Below are 7,641 nucleotides of genomic sequence, written 5' to 3'. Positions count from 1 at the left end.
ATTAAATTATCCATCTTAAAATGTTGGTCAGATTTCATGGAGGTTGACCTCAAAAAGCGAAATAGTGACAAGTAAAAGTGAACAGAGGGAGTATATATTTATAATATAAGTAAACTTTTGAATTATTTAGTGTAAAATATATATCCATTTGTGTTATATATTATATATTACATGCATTGAAATATGTTTATGAAATTATTTTTATTTGTTATTTTCACTAGTATAAATAGATATTACTGTTTTAACTATTATTAATAAATAAATTTTCATATCATGGTCATTTATTTCATTTAGAACTTCACTAACTTATATACTTAATATATGTTTCTCACGTTTTTTGTTTAGAAAATAATTTTCTTTTATTTACAAAAATTTACTATATATATTAAAAATAAAAAATATGATTATTTTAAAGAGGTAAAGAAAAATAAAGATTAATAATGTAAGGGTAAAATAGGTATTTAAAAAAGACAAGTAGGAAAAAGGGGGGAGAATGCTTATTGTTTAAAGTTGAGGGGGGAGTTTGATTTTTAAAGTAAAGTTGGGGGGGATGATTTTTACCCATTTTGATTATGTATAACTGATACAAGATCGACAAGGAAGATACTAACACACACCAAAACAGTCCATGATTTGAAGAACCGAGGACCCCCCTTTTGGTGACCCCTCTCGGATTCACTGCACAATAACAATACAAGCACGATAACAACAAGATTCTAAGGAGTTCAACACCTATAATCAGCGAGTCACAAACTAAGATTACAACAAAATAACAAGAACAAAAATGATACAACAAGGTCTCGGATTTGGACACTCAAAATCGAGAATGAACACAACAACAATAATAAGATAGAATGATAGATAACTTGACGCACAATGCACAAACACTATGAACCAAAGTGTATATTGAATACTAAGACCCAAGAATTCATACAAATAACATCAAGTTCTTACGGTGACCTCAAGGGAACGGAATCCCCAAGCAACAAACACAAGTGATTCCACACTTGTCACAAGTGATATCCATACTTGTATGAATACTCTCAAAGAGCTCTCAAAATATCATAAAAGTTATGAGAAAATGACCTAATATGTTCTATTTATAGCCTAGGTTACAACTTATTACAAAATAAGTAAAATGCCCTTAATGAGCCAACACTCCAAAGCTTGTTCCATTAGTTGGCCATTTACCCGAGTACGAGTTCTTTACGTATTGATCCATAATCACGATCGTACTTGTATCATACTCCCTTTCTTGAAAAAGGATTCGACCTCGAATCTAAACCTTCAAAAGAACACATATTCCTCATGACATGAGGGTTAAAGTTAGCATAATCAACAAAAAAATATCCAACCACGAGTGTACATTCTACACATGCCATGGGAACTTAGGGAATAAGATACCCTTCTAATCACCAAAATAAATACTTGTTTATCCACCTAAGTGTGACAAGAAACAAGACAAAAAAAGTGTACTTCCTTGGAGCAAGGACCATAGTGTACTCTCGGGTTCTTCATCATCAGGAGGTCAAAGTGGAATCAAGACCTCACTTTCTTTGGGCCAAGCATCATCATGAGGTGTTCTCCTCATCAATTCGCAATGCACATTAACTTCCCCTTCTTCCACCACCTTCTCGGGTTCACCATCATCTCCATCATCCTCTTGAGGGGTTCCTTCACTAATATCATTTTTGGTCACTATATTCCAACAAAATAAGGATCACCCTCCACTAGTACAATGTTTCTTCGGTTTGGTCACTCACTAGCTTTGTGACCCCAACCTTGACATTTAAACAAACGATACCCTTAGGATTAAAAGTGGAAGAATTAGTACCTTCAAGCCGTGGATACCTTTGGATTGTTTTATCAAATGGCTTCTTCTCTAAGGGCTTGTAGGACTTGTCCCACCTGAAGGTCTTCTTAGCATGATTGTTCCTTTCAATAGCCGCTTCTACAAGGTCCTCAATTCGGTCAAACTTGTGGACAACTAATTGAGAAACAACTTCATAGCACAAGCCACCCTTGAACCGAGCTAGGCAATGATTTAAAGGTTCGAATATGTTAAGACGTAGGATCAAGTTTTGAAACTCATCATAATACTCCTCCACACTTCTATCTCCTTGTCTCAATTTGTAGAGCTTTGTTAGTTGCTCTTGTTTGTACCTTTCCGTGACATATCTCTCCCTCATAAGAGCTTTCAATTCATACCAATTCGGAAGGTCAAGATTGTCAATCCTTATCCGTTGCAACCGCTTTGTCTCCCACCAAATAGATGCATAACCTTCAAATTGAGCAATTGTATGTGCGACTTTCTTTTGGGAAGTTAACTCGTTGAGTTGGAAAATCCGATTATATTGTAAATCCTAATCAAGATAGAGAGATGGATCACTAGTCCCTTTGAAAGAAAGAAGAATGATCTTAATGAAATTTAGGCCCGTGTCTCTACCTATATTGCCTCCTTGGTCCACTAGACCTTCTTGAACATGAGGTCGGTGTCCCAAGTTTCCCCTACCATGAGGAGCCGGTCCAACTCTTCCCCCTCGACCCTTATGTCCTCGCCATAAGCTCTTCTTCTATTGTGTACAAATTCTGCAAAGAGAGTTGCTTCATCTAACCCTCCCCCCCCACCTCTATAAAGACCCTCACCTTCTACATCATCAATTTGGATTGGTTGGTTTTGGTTTAGTAGTGCTCTCGACATATCAAGGGGGTCTCGGATTTGGGAAGCTTCTTGATGGACTTTTTTGGATAAGTAGGGACTTGGTAGATGGGTTCATGGGTTGGTCTAGGTAGATTGAGCAATTGGGGAAGTGTATCCGGGGTGGTAGCATGTCCACTAGTCAAGGTGTGGTAGTGTTTCGGACTTGAATGGTTGGAATCTAAACGAATTTCCAATGTATCCATTATCCTTGAAAAAGAACCCTCCGTCTCATCCATCCTTCCCTCCATTCTCTCCATTCGACCACTAAGATCATGTTTCACGCTCATTATGGCCGGCAACAAAGCATCCATGGTTATCTCTCTCAAGGCTCTTAGACTACCTTCACCCAAAGACATCGTACCTAATAAGAAATACTAAACAAAACACAAACAATAACAAGTTATGGTTAGCAAAAATCACCCTCACTAACTCCCAAGCTCACACTTTTTCAAGTATCACTCAATTGGTTTCACAAGTGTTGGTACACCGTTTTTACTCCAATGAAGTTACTTGGTCCCACTTGCGGCTTAAGGTCGGAATGGATTTTTATTTGCAAAGACTCAAAATAAATTTGTACGTACTTGAATCAAAAGGCTACAATGAGTTTTCGAAAAGATAAAAGCACACAAAGAAATGTAGACACGAATAAACAGACCCAAAACTAATTTACAACCTAGTAGTATTATTAGTTTGTTAATTAGCAATAGAATCAACAAAATTCAACTAAGAAACAAAGATTAGAAACTAAGAAATCAAAAAATTCGAGCTTATTTATGTTGCGTGAACAATAAAATGTGATTACATGACAGCCACGTAATTGGTCGTGGTCCCACACAATTTTTTTTAATCACCAATTTGAAGCTTTTGTCTTGATACAATTTGGAATGGATGAGTTTGTCTTTTGGTGGAAAAATTCAAGTATTAGAAACTTTTTCAAATTCCAACTCAAAAATTGAGACTTGACTTGACTATTCCCACAAAACAAGGTCCTTGAAATATGGAAAAGTGGTTGACAAGTTTTTGAAGTGATGTGTTCAAGTCTCTTCACCAACAATCTTTTAACTTTATCTTACACCTTTTTTGGATCTATGTTATACTTTATACCGATTAAGAGATGTCAAGAAGTGAAGAACAACAATTTCTCAAGAACACCACCAACATTTACCTCCAAGTCCACAATAATTGCAACACACGGCCAAGATCAACAATATCAACACACAACCAACTTCCAATTTACATCAACAAGGTCAACAATATAAGCTCAAACCTTTAGATCTAAACACTTTAGTGTTGGTGAGAAAGAAAACAACACTAGAAATAATCTAAACAAACAAAAGGCTACAAGATCTAGCCACAAAGAAACATGTCTCGGCCAAGAACAAGAACAACTTCTACACTTTCCTTTTTTTTGTTTTTAAGCTAGCTAGCCCAAGATTGATCCTGTGAAAACAAAATCAAGTCATGCTATGATACCAAATGATATAAGATCGACAAGGAAAACACAAACACACACCAAAACAGTCCATAATTTGAAGAACCGAGGACCCCTTTTGGTGACCCCTCTCGAATTCACTACACAATAACAATACAAGCATGATAACAACAAGATTCTAAGGTGTTCAACACCTATAATCAGCAAGCCAAAAACTAAGATTACAACACAATAACAAGAATAAAAATGACACAACAAGGTCCCGGGTTTGGACACCCAAAACCGAGAATGAACACAACAACAATAATAAGATAGAATGATAGATAACTTCACACACAATGTACAAACACTATAAACCAAAGTGTATATTGAACACTAAGACCCAAGAATTCATACAAATAACATCAAGTTCTTACGGTGACCTCAAGGGAACGAAATTCCTAAGCAACCAATGTTTCAAAATAAGCAACCAACACAAGTGATTCCACACTTGTCACAAGTGATATCCACACTTGTATGAACACTCTCAAAGAGCTCTCAAAATATCATCAAAGTTATGAGAAAATGACCTAATATGTTCTATTTATAGCCAAGGTTACAACTTATTACAAAAAGACTAAAATGTCCTTAATGAGCCAACACTCCAAAGCTTGTTCCATTAGTTGGCCAGTCACCCGAGCACGAGTTCTTTACGTATTGATCCATAATCACGATCGTACTCGTATCAATAATAGTAATAGGAAGATTTATTATACCAAGTACATTCTTGGTAAAATCACAAGTTCATTATAATCATACTTGCTCAATTAATATGTGATACAATAATAGTTTTTAAAAATAAGATGAATTGAAATATAGCTGGTACATCAAAATTAGATGCAAAGAAATATATTATGTATAAAAATAAAATATTAAAATTTTATAATAATCATCATTAATTTATATATATTGTAATTTTATGTATGAGTATCTAAAAGAAAAAATATAATTTAAATGATCATAACTTCACAAGAAAAAACTATTTGTGTTTCTCTTTTTTATATTTGTATAAAAAATTTTGGTTAGATTGATTAACAAATTGATTCCCTTTTTTTTATGATTCTCAGAATTACAAGTTATCCCAAGCTAACCCATGATCTGGCATGACACTAAAAATAATAAAGTCAATTATAAATTCTACGAAAGTTGAGCTAAAAGATACAATCATAGTAAAGTCAATATGAAATATCAAGAATCATAATGTCTACAAAATCATCGTGTTGAAAGTCTAGTTGATTGTCTAAAAGCCACTACTAAGATGAGTTACTAATACAAGTCCTCAACTAACTCTAGCTATTTGAAAACCGAAATTACAATAAAGGAAATACTACTCCTTGCTTCAGCCTAACTAACGGGTGAGGTTTCATTCTTGCTTCCGCTCGGTGCTAAATACTACTTCCAACTGAATAACAACTGATAATTGGAATACTCAATAATAATAATATTTTAAAGATTAAAAATAAGTATTTAATCTAGAAACCTTCAGTCGTGAAAACCTAAGGATTGAATACTCATAAATATATGCATGAAATCCTAGGTCATCGAGTATTCATAATCCGTCATCTCTGAAGAATGCAACTACTATGACAATTCTCATAAATTGAAAAAAAAAATTAAGTTAAGTCCAAGAATCATGGATTACATAATAGTGAGAGATTCCAATCATAGACATGGAATGATATTAAAATTCATGGTAAAACATGAGTTTATATCTCAATTATAACAAGGACCCAAACTATCAAAGAACTCACAATATTCATGAACCCTAGGCTCTGAGGAAAGAACTAAGTGTCTGTTTGGGATTGCTTATTTCCTCAAGAAAAACACTTATTTTAAGAAAAAGTACTTTTTCTGAAAAGAAATGTGCTTGGTAAACTTGCAAAAGTGCTTTTAAAAAGAAGCAGAAACAGTTTTTCTATTTTAAAAAAAAAAACAGAAGCAAAAAATTAATTTTTTCATGACTAAAATATCCCATTCACACACACACTCTCTCTCTCACACACACATATTAATAACATATTTTATAAGTATGATTAAAGTTTGATTTTAATATTTTATACTTCATATTTACATCATAATTCTTTATTTTATTTATGATTTATATATTATTATTGTATTTTCACTCATTTTCTTTAAATAAAATACATAAATACCCCCTGATGTTGGCCGACTTTTTCAAAAAGAAACCTAAAATTTACTTTCGACCTATTCCCCTATGAATTTTACTTAAATCATTGCAAATACATCATTTTGACCCTCTACGTGTATACACGCACATTGACTTTATTACCAATTAAAAGCTGTCATGTATAAATAATTTGATATATAATTTTTCTTCTTTTTTTTTTAAAAAAATCAATATTTATTTACTTTTTAAAATTGTTCCATACCCCCTCCCCCCTCCACAACACCCCCCACCCATCATTATCTTCTTTCCCATTGATAGCTTCTTCTCCATCGCCACAACTCAACAACAATAACAATTACAGCAACAACAATATCAATTACAACAACAACATCATCATCATCATCATAACTCTCTTTCTCCTCAATCCTCTCAATCATCACCATAACTCTACTCACCTTTTACCATCACCATGTTTACTTTCTTCAATTTTAAGTTTTTATTTCAGTTTTTTTCTTTTTTTTACATTTTGAACAATTTTATAAAACCCAATACATATCCTCTTAGACGAACTATAAAACTCCATTTAATGGAGTTTTGATCTCATCATTAGACAATCAACAAACACATAAATCAATACAAAATTAACATAAAAACAAAATTGGAACCACTGAACCACAAAATTAACATTGAAATCCAAAGAGAATGAAGAACGGAGAAATCAACAACTGGATGGGGGTGGGGTGGAGGGAAGTTGCTGGACGGGGGATGGGAAGGGAGATGTTGGATGGGGTGGGTGTGGGAGAGAGGGGGTAGGGTGATAAATGAAATAAAAAGAAAAAATTTATTCAAAAATATAAATAAAATATGAAATCAAATTATTTAACACGTGGAAACATCTGATTGGTGCGTGCTTCACTCTCTTTCTTGTGAATGAAATTCAACAAAAAAAAGTGTATTTGCAACGATTTAAGTAAGATTCATGGGGTAATAGGTCGGAAGTATAGTTTAGGTGACTTTTTGAAAAAATCAGCCAACATCAGGGGGACTTTATGTATTTTCTCTTAAATAAATTTTAAAAAATCATTGATGATGTTTCGAAGAATATATAACTTTTGATTTTTTATTATTAATGATAACAAATGACAGATGAATCACGTTACAAGAATAAATGATATTTTGACAACACTTGTAAATTTTTTCTCGAATATTTATTTTTAAATAAATAATTCATGAAAAGTGACATATTTGTTACCATGTAATTTACATAAATGAAGAAGGAGATGAGCCTTCTGGTACACCTTCAGAAATATAAGACTGATCTTCTACTAGTATGGAGATATT

Source organism: Capsicum annuum, chromosome 6 (genome assembly GCF_002878395.1).
Source record: "Capsicum annuum cultivar UCD-10X-F1 chromosome 6, UCD10Xv1.1, whole genome shotgun sequence".
Lineage (NCBI taxonomy): Eukaryota > Viridiplantae > Streptophyta > Magnoliopsida > Solanales > Solanaceae > Capsicum > Capsicum annuum.
The sequence above is the reverse complement of the archived record's forward strand: the minus strand, read 5'-3'. Positions refer to the sequence as shown.